The sequence below is a fragment of the Pelodiscus sinensis genome, chromosome 1 (genome assembly GCF_049634645.1).
Source record: "Pelodiscus sinensis isolate JC-2024 chromosome 1, ASM4963464v1, whole genome shotgun sequence".
In the NCBI taxonomy this organism is placed as follows: Eukaryota; Metazoa; Chordata; order Testudines; family Trionychidae; genus Pelodiscus; species Pelodiscus sinensis.
In genome coordinates, this window is record NC_134711.1 from 125,820,245 (window position 1) to 125,837,439 (window position 17,195).

A 17,195-nucleotide genomic window follows, 5' to 3' on the forward strand; every position below is an offset into this window, starting at 1 on the left:
TGTGTAGACATGTCCTAATGATAGAAAAAAATGCTTCAGTCATAGTAACATGTAATCTCTGTATTTAACTGTAAACGATGAGTTGTTGCTCAGAGCTCCAGTTCTAGAAAATTCTTATCTCACAAGTACCCAAGCTACACTGGCTGAGGTGCCGTTGCATTCAAAGCAATCTCATCAGCAGAGCATTCAGCAAAAAGAGTTTGTACCAGGTACCTCTTTTGTGCCTTCATGCGCTTGTCAATGTAGGGACAGAATTCAATGGCTCTTGTGCTCTCTTGTGTCCAAGACACTGCTTTGCAGTGTATCTACCTAGAAAAGCCAAGAAACCAATTCATAGCGCTTCTGTCACAATTACTTTGTAACTAGGAAAATTAGTAGAAAATTAGTTTATGTTCACTTGGGGTTACTTGAAAGCACAAATTAATTGATAGTCCAGAAAAGGTTTCCTTGTGCTTAGCAAGCCATCTTGCATCTTCCTGGCTCATCTCCCCAACCAGGCAATGGCTCTTTCAAACTATTCAGGGTAGTAAATCAATGGGTGAGCCTAACTGATCATGGCTAAGTCAGTGCCTGTGATTCTTTCATGGGTTTTCTCATGAAATTGCACAGACAGATAGCCAAATTTCTTGTCTCTTTTAAAATGCTTTCTGTACTGTGGGCATGTGATCTTTCACTGTCTTCTAGTATTGAAGCTCTTTCTTTTGTCTCAATTTTTGAGTTTTTTTTTTTTAAAGGAATTGTACACCGTGACCTTGTCCACATTAACATTAGAATGTGTTAGCCACACTGTGTTTAAATAGAGGCTATTGCTAGCAGGTCCTAGCATGGTTTCTGTGATAACCTCCATTTCTAAAACATTTCTAAAACTTGGGAAACTTTTCTAAAAAGGTTGATATACTAGTGCTAGGAAACAGTCCTATAATTTGTCTGTGGGGTCAAACTAAAAGCCTGATTTTCAGACAAAAATCCCAGTGCACACTGCTCAGGGAAATAGTATGCTCTATCACATTTAAATATGTCTCTGGATAGCTTGATGTCAATCCTAATGTGGACAGAAGCATGGGTCTGTTTTTGTTGCTCTTTGAACAGGCAATAGCAATGCAGGCATTGTGTGTTTATCTCATCTCAGAAACTTTCAGACATATCTAATATATAAAGGAGAATGTTTGCATGTTTGTGCGCTAATAACTTGGGCACTATGGATGTGTCTAGACTACATGGCTCCATCGATTTAAATAATCCCCGCTTCATTGACTATGTTGAGTAACCTACTTTACATGGCTCCATCGATGGAGCCATGTAGCCTAGACACAACCATTGTGGGATTTAAATAATCCCTGCTTCATTAAAATAAAAATGGCCTCTACGCTATGCCGACAGTCACCTGATCCGGCACAGCACGGCAGTCTAGACGCGGCACGGTCAACAAGGGAAGCCTTTGTCTAGCGTGCTGCATCTAGACTGCCGCGCTGTGCTGGATCAGCTGATTGTCGGCACAGCGTGGCGGCTATTTTTATTTTAATGAAGCGGGGATTATTTAAATCCCCACTTCATTGACTATGTCAAGTAAACTACTTTACATGGCTCTGTTGAGGGAGCCATGTAGTCTAGACACACCCTATAAGAGCTGCAACCAAACTTTGCATGGGGTAACCTTTCCTCCAGGAAAAGGTTTTAATGTACTTTTGGCAGTGAGGGGAGAAGCAGCTTCCTGGGGGAAGCGGCAGGGACAGTCACTAAGGCTGGCGCCGGAGGCATGAGGGGAAGGGCGGTGCTCCGAGTGGCAGCTGCCCCACTCACCTCTACCAGGCTGTTCAACTGCGCAGGCGTGTCCAGGGCAGGGGAGGCCCCTCCTTCCTCCTGCCCGTGATGTCACTTGGCCCGGGCCCCTCCCCTCCAGTGGCGGCTGAGGGTTGCCGAGTGGCAGGCTGGAGCTTGCGGCCACCGCTAGGGGGTGATTGCGGGCACAGTGGGGCGAGCCCAGCAGGGAGGCAGTGGTGGTGCTAGTAGCGGCCTGGGGTCCGGCGCAGCTTCCTAGTCGCGTGGCGGGGAGCCCGGCACCTGCTCACCGCGGCCCGCAGGAGAGGGGAGCCCCCAGCGTAGCCCCATAGTGCAGCAGGTAGTGGGGTGAAACATTTGGGGTGGGCGGTGGGGTTGTTGCCCCCTGCAGCACCTGCAGCCCCAGGCACGAACTGGGCCGCCCCACCTACTCTAGTTCCTGTGCTCGCCCCCTCCCGCCCCTCACACGGGGCACCCCGGGCAGGACCCCACCGCCTGTCCCGAGCAACGCTGGGTAACTCCAGCTAGTCATGGGATAAGAGGGAAGGTCCTATCATGGGCTGATAACTGGTTAAAAGATAGGAAACAAAGGGTAGGAATAAATGGTCAATTTTCAGAATGGAAAGAGGTAACTAGTTTTATATATTGGAGGCTTCAGTGCCCTGCCTCCATTATATTAGTGTTCTTCACTCACTTTGTTGCTGCTCTGAGTGCCCAAGGTCCACCTAGATGACTGAGGGGCTGGCTTTGTGTGCTCCCTGCTGCTTCCAAGCTTGTTTTGCTCTGCAGAAATGTCCAGTGGTTTTTAGTCAAGTATTGTTCTACATGAATTATATTTATAACTTTTGTACTCTAAGAAAAATAAAGTAATTTATAAAAAACAAAACAATCAAAAAACCCACTCAACTCTGAATTGGTCTTGTTCTCTAGGACTTTTGCTGCATATGGTGTTTGTTGTTGGCTCTGATCTCTCTGCTTCTTCTGCTTTGGCTACTGTTCTTTTTTTCCCTGTCTCCCTCCACTCCATCTCTCTTCTTTCTGTATCATTTTCTTCTCATTTGTCTCTTACACTCCTCCTCAGTGTCGCTTTTACATATTTTTAGAAGTGTGACAATTGCCTTGGAGACACAAGTACCACAAGTTTCCCTTCTGCACCACCAGGAACTGCTTGAAGTCTTATTTGTTCATTTTGCTTCCCCTTTATTCTCCTGCTGCTCATACCCCTTCTCTCTCAAGTGTTGTGGCTGCTTTTCCTCGCCTCATGTCTGGGCTGCTGAAGGGGTGTATCTTAAGCACTGGAAATATTTACCCAGCCATGGTCACTTGTTCCAAGCCCCTCCTGCTGTCCAAGTTTCATATGATGCAATTCTGGAACAAGGTTGAAATAGTGTGAGGTAAAGAGGGGCAGTTCAGAGCTAAAGGTGAAAAGAAATGTCTTCCTCACTCAGGGGAAATGTCCATTGATCCATTGGTTTAAAAAACTTGACGTAAGGGAGATCTAACTTTGCAGACCTCTGTTCTGAATGCAGGTTGAACAATCACCCATTTACCTCCAGCTCAGCCAGAAGTGATACAAGATGCAGGGATTTTCTGCTCTCTGTGTTCGTCTCTCAGATCTGCAGCAGGCAGTTTCTATCTCTAAAGCACCGTGATAGAGGCCATGCTCTCACTCCCACATCAAACACACCATCCATAAAACTCCAAGAATAGGCTGAATATAGGAAGCAAATGCTACAATTCAATGTGAATCCTCCAAGATGCTATGAGCTTTTCAGCTTATGTACATCAGAAACGGGGGAATATTAATTTCTTGCTCTTTTTGGCTCAATCCTCCTTGCATTGAAATGTTGATATCAATAGGACTAGGCTCAAAGTCTGTTACTTAAAAGTATAGCTCAGTGATAAAGCACACACCACCCAACAAGCTCTTTTATTTCCTTATATTAATACTTTATGGCTACGTCTAGACTGGCATGATTTTCCGGAAATGCTTTTAATGGAAAAGTTTTCCGTTAAAAGCATTTTCGGAAAAGCGCTTCTAGATTGGCAGGACACTTTTCCGCAAAAGCACTTTTTGGGGAAAAGCGTCCGTGGCCAATCTAGACGCGCTTTTCCGCAAAAAAGCTCCGATCGCCATTTTCGCAATTGGGGCTTTTTTGTGGAAAACAAATCTGTGCTGTCTACACTGGCCCTTTTGCGCAAAAGTTTTGTGCAAAAGGCCTTTTGCCCAAACGGGAGCAGCATAGTATTTCCGCAAGAACACTGACAATCTTACTTGAGATTGTCAGTGCTTTTGCAGAAATTCAAGCAGCCAGTGTAGACAGCTGGCAAGTTTTTCCGGAAAAGCAGCTGATTTTCCAGAAAAACTGGCCAGTCTAGACACAGCCTATGTATATCATAGCTATTGTTACTTAAAAAAATTTCCTTATCCCATTCAAAGAGGTAAGCAACTATTCCTTTATCCCAGTGGTTCCCAAACTTTTTGGCTTCATGCCCCCTTTTTGAAACACACACACACACACACACACACACGTTGAGGAAAAAAAGGAACTGATGGGGGGGTTGCCTTGCGCCTCCCCTGGAATTTCTTCATGTCCCCTCCAGGAGGGCATGACCCCCAGTTTGGGAACCCATGCTCTACCCCATCCTTTTCATAGATGGGGAGCTGGGAGTTTGCATGAGCTCACTGTATTGAGAAATGGGGATTCAGTTTTGTCGAAAAGAGCACACCCAAGAGTCATCCACGCTACTTTTCAGAAGGAATGTGTCAAATCTATGAGCTCTAGTCCTGTCTGTAACCACTACATCCTACTGCCTTCCAGAGCTACAAATAAGAACTGGGCATGGTGAGTGTGAGCTACTGGTGAAGTGTTGTATCCCTTTCTAGTGGCTTGACCACAGAGATGATAATAGCCTTACTATTACTATCAATTACTTATTTAGCTCAATTAATAAGAGATCAGTTTTACATGAAAGGAGGTGAGGACAGGCTAAATGTCAGAGGTTTCTCAAGAGTTTTTGTCCTTGTATCCTTCAGTCTACAGCCTTGTCTCCCCATTTTGTTCCCTTTCCCATTCTCAGTGGAGTTCTTGTTACCCTGCTGGGGCTCACAAGTCACTTTTCTGTTTCATTTTGGGTAAACCTTTTCACACCTAGATAAGCTCTGTGCCCAGAAAAAGGTCATCCTTTTTATGTCAAGGTAAAAACTATTATCATTGTACATAGATGATTTAGCATTTAATTGTCAGTTGATATATATGAATGAATGTTGTTTCCACTAGACTTGAAGGTAGAATCTGATCTCATTTGCTTTGATAAAAGTAAAGTGATGGTTTAAGAAGAAAGAATCACTGCACTATGCTACAATGAAGCAGTGAGCTTAAAATATAGAAGTGAACAAAGAAAAATCCTTAACTTGAATTGAGATCCCCTTTCCTGGTGAGACACTATGCACACAATAACATAATTGTGACTGGAATTTGGTGAGCAATTCTGTGGATGATTCACAGAAAGGAATAAAATCTAGCTCCCTCTCTGAGCTGTGTATATTAGCCCCAAAGTCAGCAGATCTGACCTCCCAATACACACAAGCAGATGTAATGATTGATAAGATGCCATTTTTACAAAGTCATTTTTCACGGTAGTACTTTTAAACATTCACTTTTAGTCTTCATGTGGTTTAGCAGAGACACACAGAGGCTAAATGGGTTCATTACAGGTACATCATCATGGCTTGGCTTCGCGAACGAAGATCTAGGAAGGAAATCCACGTCTTCTGCAGGCACGCTGGTGGCTGACGAGGCCTATACAGGACAGACAGGTCCTGCCACAACAGCTGCAAATATAGGTCTGATCCGGGATAGGTGCTGAGGGGTCACGGTTCTTCTTCCTTCTCCTTTTGTCCTCCATACAGGCCCTGCGGGTATCTTCGAAGAAGGAGGTGGCCTGGTGGACTGTGTGCCGCCAGGAGTTGCGATCAGCTGCTTGTGTTGCCCACTGACGGTGGGCAATACAGGTACATATTTAAAGGAAAACAGCAACATGTGTGGGTTTACTGTGTATAGAATAACACCATAGATAATTACATGGTTTCTTTTAAATATCCAGTCATATTTTAATGCTCATGTATGTTACTTAAAATTGTATGACTTAAAAATTGATGGGGGCTCTCTACATTCTAGGAGAAAATTAAAACAAAAAATGTAATGGCATTTAACTACAGAGAAAAGTAACATATATATATATATATATTGCAACTAGGGACATTTTCAAGTTCTTCTCCGCAAATATGAGATGTAGGAGCTTACTTTGAAAGAAAGAAAGAAAGAAAGAAAGAAAGAAAGAAAGAAAGAAAGAAAGAAAGAAAGAAAGAAAGAAAGAAAGAAAGAAAGAAAGAAGAGCTACTCACATAGTCATGTGACCCCACAAGGTGGACTATCACTGGAATCTGCAATGCTGCTGAGAAATTTTAACCGTCTCAGGCCTTGGTAGTCTGTATTGTTATTCTGATACAGCTGCACTGGCAAAACACTCTATTGTGGATTTAGTTATAATAATATAAAATATGTTGGTTTGAGGAACCTGAGAATTACAACGCTTTAGTTTAACTGAAGTCACCAATCTCTGTGTATGAGTATTTGGGTGAAATATACAGCTTGTGTTATATAGCAGGTAGGGATGTGAAAGCCCCCACGGACAGGGGGCTGCTCCAGTCCCACAGGGTCCACTGCAGACAGGGGTGCTCCAGCCTGGCTGGAGCAGCCCCTGTCCACAGTGAGCCCAGGCACACCACAGGCAGTGGGATCTCAGGTCATGCCCATGGTGGTGGTCCCTGCCTGCTCTCCCTTTAATTGATTAACCAGTTAAACATTATATTTAACTAGCTAACCAATTAAATGGGATTTTACATCCCTATTAGGAGATCAGACTAGAGGATCCAATGGTGCCTTCTGGCCTTAAATGCTATGCTCTGTGAAACCAGCATATGCAATACCAGTATATACACAGCTACACTGTATAACTGTCTGCAGCAGGACTTTTTACTGGCATGGCTATATTGGTTAAAAAAAATTACCTCCCTAAAGCCATGTCTACACCACAGAGAAGATTGAAGCAGGCTCAGTTGATCTTCCAGAGTTCGAATTAGTGGGTCTAGTGAATACACACTAATTCGAACTGAGAGGGGCACTCCCAGTGGTGTCAGTAGTCCTGCTTCCATGAAGAGAAAGGAAAGTTGAAGGGAGAATGTGCTCCCTTTGACTTCCCGCAGTGTGAATGGTGCCAAAAGTTAAGATACTTTGACTTCAGCTACGCAATTAAACTTCAGACAATTAATGTAGCTGAAGTTGCATATCTTAATTCGAATTTATCCTGTAGTGTTGACAAGGTCCCAGTGACATAGTAATGGTCGTGAAAGTTTTAAGTGTAGACCAGACTTTAATTTCCCCAGTTGTAAAGGAGAAATGGGTCATCTCAGCACATAAGAATATATATCACTGGTCATAGGTTCAAAGAGTCAGTAAAGTTGTTCTGCCCTGCATTTGCCTTCCTAGTTAAACTCTTAACAATACTGACTAACCTACTTTGTAGGCTTTTTTGAGAGGGTTAGGTAAATATTTGTCAAGAGTGCTGAATGTGAAAATGTGCACAAGGGCTAAGTATTGTAAAATGAGACTGAAAGAATTGGCTGTGCTGCAGAGTGTGGTGTGAGTGACTCACGAAGGCTGTGTCCAGACTCAGGGGTTTTTTCGGGAAAAGTAGCCTTTTCCCGAAAAAACTTCCCCTGCGTCCAGACTCAAGCCGCGTTCTTTCCAAATTATTTCGAAAGAACGCGGCTTTTCTTTCGATGGCGGTAAACCTCGTTTCACGAGGAAGAACGCCTTCTTTCGAAAGTTCCTCTTTCGAAAGAAGGCGTTCTTCAATGTAAATAGGGCTTCCTCGAAAGAGAGCATCCAGACTCGCTGGGTGCTCTCTTTCGAAAAAGCGGATTGCTCTTTCGAAAGATCCGCCTGCAGTCTAGACGCGATCTTTCGAAAGAGGCTCTTTCGAAAGATGCTTTCGAAAGAGGCTCTTTCGAAAGAAGCCTGCAGTCTAGACATAGCCTAAGAGAGGGATTCTTCCTTCTTAGTCCTGAGCCCAATGTCTCCCCTTCTGGCACTACAGGGTGTTATGCTGCAGAGCCTAAGCTTGAGGAGAGGTGCTGCATCCCCGACTCAGTGCCAACCACAGTATTCCAGCATGGGATAGGAGATGCTGGAAGTACCATCTTTGGGGTCACTGAAGTTATTTTAGCCTCTGTCCCGTTGCAAGAGATTGGGCCACTGCTTATGCACCCAAGGGATGGAGAGTTTAGAAAGTATTGAAAAATCAAATGCTTGTGGAAAGGGAATATTTTATTGATCTTTCTTTTTCCACTCTTTCATGGGAATGAGGCCTACTAAAAAGGAGCACGCAGCAGAGATGGATGCCAACCTCCCCCTCAGAGGGAGGTGGGAGCTGCTCCTTCCTGCATTGGAGGTGGTCTTAAAATGGCCTGGGAAGGGGAGGGGGATTATCATAATCCCAGTTGTCATGGACTTGACACTATTTGTAATTTTATGTCAATATTTATTTAGCTCATGCTACTATTTATACCTCCTTCCTGTCACTGTTTTTCAATGAGCAGGGAGTGATACACCAGCATTCCCTGAGACCTGCAAATAGCAGCAATGTTTTAAATGTTAACTCTTTATCCTTTGCTAGTGTAACTCACACACCTACTGGGTGTATTTCACTGTCCCATGTAGTGGCACTTAGACCACTTACAGAGAGAGAATGAGTGTGCTCTACAGCTTGTGCTAAAAGCCAGTTGGCTCTCAGTTTAGGCTGTTGAGGTCACTCATTCTCTCTCTGGTCTAAGTGCCACTACATGGGACAGTGAACCACACCCAGTAGGTGTAGTGACTGTTCCAGGTAACAATCCCCTGACCTTTCCAAAGGTCACCAAGTTTTACAGTGTGCGCCCACCTCTGCATGAGTTACAAATCACCCTGAACCAATGTGCAGGTAGCTCTGCCAGTCTCTGCTACTCTGCCCTCTGTGCACACTGCCCGGTAGGGGTGGCTTGCTTGTGTCCCAGTGTAAGTGAAAGCAGCTGCCACAGAGAGTGGGGACAATCGCATCCTCTTTGCCTCCCAGTGTTGCCACTTTGGATGGAGGCAGGGCAGAACCTCCCCCTTCCACAGGCCCTATCCACTCCTTTCCCCAAGCTCTGCCCCTGCTTTGCTCCATTGCACTCCTTGCCCAAAACACCCTCCCCCAAGCAACAGAGCCAGGGGATTACTGAGGCCCTGGCATGGGACACTCCCCTCTCCCAATTACTGCAGTGGCAGCAACAGAGCATCCTAAGCCACAGCTGGGGTTGGGCCGGTGTAGCGGTGAGGCAGAGTGAAGCGGGCTGGGAGCTGAGTGGCGGGGGTGGAACTGCGTAGCTCCTGGTGCCGGGGTGTGGGTGTGATCCCTGCGTGTGTCCCCCCCCCCCCCCCCAGGTAATCCCCAAGCTGCCGTGGGCCCCATGGGCTGGCTGCATTCCTGGAGGTTTCCTCACAGACATACTCTTCGGTTCCAGCAAAATGCAGGACAATGTAGCACTTTAAAGACTAACAAGATGGTTTATTAGGTGATGAGCTTTCGTGGGCCAGACCCACTTCCTCAGGTCTGGCCCACGAAAGCTCATCATCTAATAAACCATCTTGTTAGTCTTTAAAGTGCTACATTGTCCTGCATTTTGCTCCAACTACCCCAGACTCACACGGCTACATTTCTATCACCATTCTTCGGTTCCAGGCTACTCTGTGATTCCCGGGGCTGCAGGGCAATCCTGGCGGGAGGCGACTCCTTCGCGGCAGTGATTTCCGCAGCCTTCTCCGCTTGGCCCTGCGGCTCGGCCATGCCCAGCTAACTCCTTCCCCTGCGCCTGCCGGGAGTTTCCTCTCGCCTCTGCCTAGTTGGAGGGCCAATTCCCCCCCCCCCCAGCCCCCAGTCTCCTCCCCCCAGGCCTGAGGCGAGTCCTGGTCACTCCGGTTCCCAGCTCCGCCTCAGCCCCTCGCACACCCCCGAGGGGCCGGCCAGCCTCCTGCCTCGCTCCCTTCCCGGCCGCGTTCACTTCATACCAGCCCCGCATTCCTCGCATTCCTCCCTCGCTCCCGCCCGCCCGCCCGCCGCGGCTGGGAGCGCCCCCCGCCCGGTGCCTCCAGCGCCCGCCCGCTCCGCTCGCCAGGTGGGTGCCATCCGCGGGGGGGGGGGGTGCAGCCCTTTGGCCCCGGGCTCCGGCCGCTTCCCTCCCTCCCCGCCCGCCAGCTGCATTTCCCGCCCCCCCCCATCCATCCCAACTTCCTGCGCTTGCTCGGGGAGCTGGGAAAGGAGCCCCCCGAGCGCAGGGCGGAGCCGCTCCCAGGAGCGCGGCGGGGGCCGCCCGTAACTTTCTGCCGGACTCGGCGCGGGCTGCGCTCGCCAGCTCCCCGCCCGGCCGCCCTCTGCGGCGCTAGGACACACGCGCACCCCCCCCCTCCCAGCCCCAACTCCCACCGCCGCGGCCAGGGGGTGGGGAGCAGGAAAGAGCGAGGCTGAGCCGCTCGGCAGGAATGAGCCTGCTCTGTTCCCCTTGGCAGCGAGTCCCGGAGCAGGCGGCGGAAAAGGGGAAGCGGATTGGAAGCCGGTTCCTCTGCGTGTAGGGAACAAGCGCCACTCTCCAGGTCAGGAAACGCTCTTTCACCGCCTGCTTTTCCTCGCGGCGGACGGGTGCGTGGGGCGAGGAGGGGGGAGGAGAAAGGCACAAATGTACAAAGAGATCGGGAAACGGATGGAGGCTGCTGGCTGCCTCCCCCTTTCTCTTCCCAAACTGTTGGAACTTGTTGCTGTAGAAGAAACCAACAGCCCCCTGGAGAAGCCCTTGAGAAATCGGTGCAGTGAGCACCTTGTATTGATTTTGTTTGTACTGTTCTTACACCGGGGGTGGGAGTCTCCATTTACATTTAAATTCAACAGCCCCCCCCCAGGCCTACAGGAAAGTGATGAGCCCCCGTGGGACTTTTCCCTGCGGCGGAGAACGCGCTCTGGGGGCCTCAGTTATTAAAAAATGGAGCAGGGGGAGGGAGTGTTTCCTGGCCCTTTCTCGTGTGTGGCTGTTCCCCCTCCAAGCCTCTCCTGTGCTTCCCCCGGAGGTTAAGTACCCTGCAGCCAGCAGGGAAGGGGCCCTGTGTATCTTGAAAGTGGGGAAGCCCTGTGGGCTCTTTGGGGGGGGGGTGTGTGAAAAGGGCAATATATGGTGGGTTGTGGTTTTTGGTTTTTTTTTTACGGAAACTTGACTCGAATGATTGTTAGTCTTTGCAAGCTGAAATCAGTGGGACTCCTCCACAAACACACACCACCAAGTTCTTTTTATGCATAGAGTGGAAGGAGGCTGATTTTGTTCCTGTTGCCTGTCGCCTGGGAAAGATTGCCGAGAGGCTGCCCCCAGACGTGGGCAGTCATGACTGTCCGTGCGCAACATCGCAGGGAACATGTATCCACCTGTCCGTCTGCCTGTCCATCTGTCGGTGTAGATGTCAGAGGCTTCATTGTCTCTGCTCTGGAGGGAAGCAGGCAGCAGGACAGGGCGTTGGGCGATGGGGAGGAGCGAGAGGGCCAGAATAAGGGGTAGAGAAGCAGTACAAGTAGGACTGGACCCGATTGGAAAGGCTGCTGCGCTGCTTGGTGATTTTTCTCACGCTAGAGAAGAGTCTGGACTCGGCTGTAATTAATATAACAGCGGATTCGTTATTGAGGCTGCTGGGCACAGAGAAACTGTAGTTCTCACTGGCTCTGTTGCCTCCTAGACTTACCAAAGGCAGCCTGTTGCTGCACAGTGCCACCTTACAGGGTTCCCCCTAAATCCTGGCCTGGACTGTACAGTCACTCACTGGACTATGCACTGTATGTACTTGTCTAAGACCACTGGACAAAAAGGGACTTTCAGTGGAAATTGCCAGCTGATGGTTTTGTTTTTCAGAAAAATTCAGAGTTCAACCAGAATACAATACATTAAAAAGTGTCAAATTTCCTGTCAATATGATGTGAGAGAAATCTCTTCCACCCCTTTTCACTTTCTTGAATGTGCTTTTCTATTTTGAAGTCCTTCAATTTTTTAAACAGTTAAAGTAATAGTTTAAAATAAAAAAACCTAGTGTAGAACTTTCATAGAAACCCATATCACAGCAGCACTGCAGTCTGTTCTTGTGAGTCACATGACTGAGAAGAGGATCTGGGAGAAACAAGTTTAGAACAAACAATTGTAAGAATATCCTCCGGAATCTCTCTAAGTCACTTGACTTCAGTGTGAAGACTGGGATGGTGTAGATAGAGGACTGGGATGGTTGTTGAATAGTAAAGTAACTAGTGCACAAGACATACTCTGTTCTGAGTGATTGTTACAGTTGTTTTCACAGCTTCTGCCCACAGTTTTGTGTAAATTTTTACATCTAAAATTAAGGTGTGCCATTGATAAGGCTGTCTCTCTGAATTCTTGGTTCAATAGCAACTGAGCTCAGTCAGCCTCTGGGGGAGTTCAGAAAGTTAACTCTGACCAGGCCATTAGGTTATTTCAGAGAGAAGCAGAAATTCATTTTTATTTGTTCGTAGAAATTAAAGACTGATTACATTATCCAACTCATCATGCATCTCTTGGCAGGTGGGATGCAATGCAGAATTTTTCCCTAAATCCCATTTGATAGTGCTTTGTCCAGTCAGGTTTTTTAAATGCCAACTGATAGAACTTCCACCGCTTCTCATGTGAGGCTGTCCCACACCCTGATACAAGTCACTAAGGGTATGTCTACACTACAAAGTTAATTCGAACTAACAGACGTTAGTTCGAATTAACTTTCATAGGCGCTACACATACAAACCGCTAGTTCGAACTTAATTCGAACTAGCGGAGTGCTTAATTCGAACTAGGTAAACCTCATTCCACGAGGACTAACGCCTAGTTCGAATTAAGTAGTTCAAATTAAGGGCTGTGTAGCCACTTAATTCGAACTAGTGGGAGGCTAGCCCTTCCCAGCTTGCCCTGGTGGCCAATCTGGGCACCACCAGGGAAACTCGTCTGCCCCCCTCCCAGCCCCGGAGCCCTTAAAGGGGCATGGTCTGGCTACGGTGCCCGTGCCAGGTGCAAGCCTGCCAGCACCCAGCCAGCAGACCCTGCACCTGGCACGACACGAGCCAGCCACCCGCTGACACCCAGCCCTCCGCCTCTTCCTGGGACCAGGCTAGCGGCTCCCAAGAGCCTGCCCGGGGCTGCAAGAGGCAGGCGCCTGCCTGGTCTAGTGTGGACATCGTGGACCTCATCCACGACCTCCGCACTAGGCACAGGAAAGTGGCCGTCTAGGGCAGGATAGCTGCCAGCCTGGCCACCCAGGAGCAGGTGTGCATGAAAATCAAGGTGGTCCAGTGAGACCCCCAACCCTGAGCCCTGAGCTTCGAACATAAAAACATAAGAACGGCCATACTGGGTCAGACCAAAGGTCCATCTAGCCCAGTAGCCTGTCTGCCGACAGCGGCCCATACTAGGTACCGTGGAGGAGATGGACCGAAGACAATGACCAAGCCATTTGTCTCGTGCCATCCATCTTCAGCCTTCCACGAACAGAGGCCAGGGACACCATTTCTACCCCCTGGCTAATAGCACTCCATGGACCCAACCTCCATGACTGTATCTAACTTCTCTTTAAACTCTGTTATAGTTCTAGCCTTCACAGCCTCCTGCAGCAAGGAGTTCCACAGGCTGACTATTTGCTTTGTGAAGAAGAACTTCTGTTATTAGTTTGAAGCCTGCTACCCATTCATTTTATTTGGTGTCCTCTAGTCCTTCTATTATGGGAACTAATGAAGAACTTTTCTTTATGCACCCTCTCCACACCACTCATGATTTTATAGACTTCTATCATTCCCCCCCCCCCCCCAGTCTCGTCTTTTCTAAGGTCCCTTTAAGCACAGCCCTCGGCTAGCCTGAGACAGCAGCTCCACGCTCTAAGTCCTAATCTGATGCCCTGCAGGCACTGCTTCTGGCCATTCTTAACCTCGGTGTAGGGTCCACTCAATGTGGACATGCTAGTTCGAATTAGCAAAATGCTAATTTGAACTAGTTTTTAGGTCTAGATGCACTAGTTCGAATTAGCTTAGTTCGAATTAACTAATTCGAATTAAGTTAGTTAGTGCTGTAGTGTAGACATACCCTAACAGAGAAGTTTTCCCTATATTCAGCTAATTTTACTTTTCTTAACATTTCATTACTTCTGTTTATGCCTCAGTATACCATACTAGGTAATTCATCACTTTCTCTCCAGTACCTTCTAAGTACTTGTGAAGTGTTAGGACCCTCAGCCTTTTCATAATGAGTCTATATTTTCAAACTTTCCTCATAAATTAGTTCTTCTAGACTTCTGATAGTTTGTGCTACTCTCTCTCAACTCTCCAGTTTGTCATCATCCTTATGGAGATGTAGGTTCCAGGATAAGATGCACTATTTCAGGAGAGGACAAACTTGTCTTTGAGTAAAGTGATGTCTGACAAAATGACACTGATAATTTATGCAGTCATAGTGCCTTGTAAATTCATATCCGATTTGTTCTGTATGCCCACTGTAGGGTGTCATTAAGCCGTGCTGTTTCCAAGGTTTTCCCCTCATGTTGTATATCATGCCGTTTTCCCCTAACTGTACTGGCTTTACATTTTCCACATAGCATCTTATTTTCTAACCTCTCTTGGCCCCAGTAAATCATCTCTGTTCACTGGTGTTTGTAACTCTGATTCCGCATCATCTGCAAAATTCATTAACATGACATTTATTTAGTCTTCCAAATAATTAATTAAGATGTTAAATAAAACTTAACTAACACTGATCTTTGCAACTCCATAACAGACATCCCTGCCTCCTTGATACATTGTTATCTATCTTTCCCCTTTGCTTCGCAACCTTTGTGCTCATTTTCCATCTATGTCAGTGTTGCTATCTGAATCAATTTGAATTACTTTTCCAGGTATGATTTCCTGGAAGAGAAACAAATGCTTTCCTAAATCTCAACTTACTACATCATCGACATTCCTCTCATTTGCTAACTTTGTAACTCTGTCCCCATTCAGAAAGTAATTGAGTTTGTCAAGATTTACAGTGGACTTTAAAAACTCATATTGCTTTGTTCCTGCTTCACTGCCATCGATCTAGGCGTCACTGCTATGCTCATCACCATGGTAAATGAGCACCTACTAGGTTACCCTTGGAGCCCAGCAAAGAGCATTATAAAAGCCCAAGAATTTGCCTGCATGGAACTCCTTGCAGGATCCTGAACAAGATAATTAGCTTGTCTCCCCCTCCTTATTTTTGTTCCCAACACTTATGATCAATCACTCTCCCAGTGTTTTGTTTTGTTTGTTTGTTTATATGTTTTCAGAAGTAGGCATTTTCCTGCTAGGGAAGGGCACTTTTTCTAATTAGAGACACCTCAGATTCAGGCCAGGGACCTGTACTTTTAGTTCCCCTGTTCATATTTCATTTTTGATACTAACACCAGAAGCTTGGTATTGTATTCCATCTGCTGGGCTTCAGTGTACAAGATGGAGCTGAACATGTGTCTTTGGAGCTTCTTCTGGGCTGTTGTCTTAGAGAAAATAAATTAGCTTAGTCCTCACAGTGTTTCCCTTCAAACAGTATGGTAACCATTAATGACAGATGTCCAGTCAAAGTCTAATCCCCAGTAACCAATGGCTGCAGGGTAATAACTAAGGGAGGAAAGGTCAGGAGAGCACAGAGAACGTGTAGAGTGTGAAGTGAGTGTGTGAGACAGCACAACTACGGATGGTGCAGAAATAGGGATGATGTGATGGTGAGTGTGTCAGCCTATCCGGGCTGAAAATATCCTGCTTCAGTTTTGCCCTTGGGTAGAAAACACTAATATTATACCTACTGCACTGGTGAACCTAGAACTGGCAGGGCTTAAAGGGGCACCCTCTACTTGGAGTTTGCTTGTTTAAAAAATGAAGCGAAAGTACTTTGAGATCCCTTGCCTATCTCTGAATCCCTCTGCCAATTTTTGTACATTTACAATATCATTTTCCCAATTTTTTGAAAAGATTTTTCTCTCTCCCCCTTATTGCTGTGTGAAGGACCCACACAAACAACAAGGGAAACTGACTATACAGAGGAAACAATGAAAATGGTCAGATCACATCGTTCAAGTAAGCTAACTGGAAAAACAAAGACAAATAACAGTTTGTCTCTAATCTCTCTCAATCACAGATGTTACATATAGCGATAGGTAAAAGAATTTCAGATAAAAATGTAAAGTTGACAATGTCCCTTTAAGCAACTAGTTTTGCTTAGCAGGGGGCATCTGCAACTTAACCCTGCAGAAGGTATATAACTAGCTGATTTTCCCTGGGAGAGGGGCTGGGAGATTAGAGAGACAAACTAGTGCACCTGCAGGAGATACTGTCCCAGAATATGGGAGGAAAATTTAACCTGGATGTGGCCTTTTTCTTTCTCTTCAATTGGTGCTACATTTGTACCTCTGTGAAAGAGGCACCTGATTTGGGACTGAGCACAGAGTGATGTTTTATTTTTTCTTTCTGTGACAAACCTAATAACCCAACACCCTGGAAAATGGGGAGACAGCAGGGCCAATTTTTATCTCAGTTATCCTGGTATAAATTAGGAGTAGCTCTACTGACACCAGTGGAAAAACACTCATTAAACAGGAATGAGCCCAGAATCAGGGCCAGTATCTGCTTGTTCACATCCTGTTACAAAGGAATTAATCTGATAATATTCCATGAATCCTGGCTCTGTACTGCAATCCAGTTGTTTTCAAGTAACAATCTATAAACATTGAGCTGCTAATGGGGCCCAAATGGGCTATGGGGACATTTTCTGGCTCTTGCAAAGATTCCTGCCAGCCCTAGGTGTTACAGGTAGACTCTGTTATGTGATTTAGCTGTTTCCCAGGCATTCCTTGGCCAGTGGTTCTCAACCAGGGCCCTAGTTTCAGGAGATGCACCAAGCAGGGCCTGTGTTAGATTCACTGGGGCCCAGTACAGAAAGCTGGAACCCCATTGCCACTTGAGTTCTGCCACCAGGGGCTGAAGCCAAACCGGAGCAACTTAGCTTCCTAAGACTCCTGTGATGTGGGGCACCAAGCAGCTGTACTGCTTGCTAACCCCTACCACCGACTCTGGCTTTTATAAGCAGAAAATCCCTTGTTGTGGCACAGGTGTGCAGTGGAGTTTTCATACCACTTTTGGGAAGGCCTCAGAAAGCAAATGATGGAGAACCCCTGCCTTAGGCCTCAGTTCAGCATAGGGTTGCCAGGTGTCCAGTTTTGAACAGGACGGTCCAGTATTTGAGCTTT

At 46.7% G+C, this 17,195-nt stretch overlaps 1 protein-coding gene across 1 annotated transcript in view; it reads left to right on the forward strand.

Annotated features, from left to right (window-relative positions):
* Positions 1 to 9,961: 9,961 nt before the first annotated feature.
* TEAD4 (TEA domain transcription factor 4) overlaps positions 9,962 to 17,195 on the forward strand; it is an 81,106-nt gene continuing 73,872 nt past the window's right edge. The window contains exons 1-2 of the mRNA XM_075900387.1: positions 9,962 to 10,036; positions 10,428 to 10,511. The gene's annotated coding sequence lies outside the window, so the exon portion shown is untranslated. The remainder of the gene's footprint in view (positions 10,037 to 10,427; positions 10,512 to 17,195) is intronic.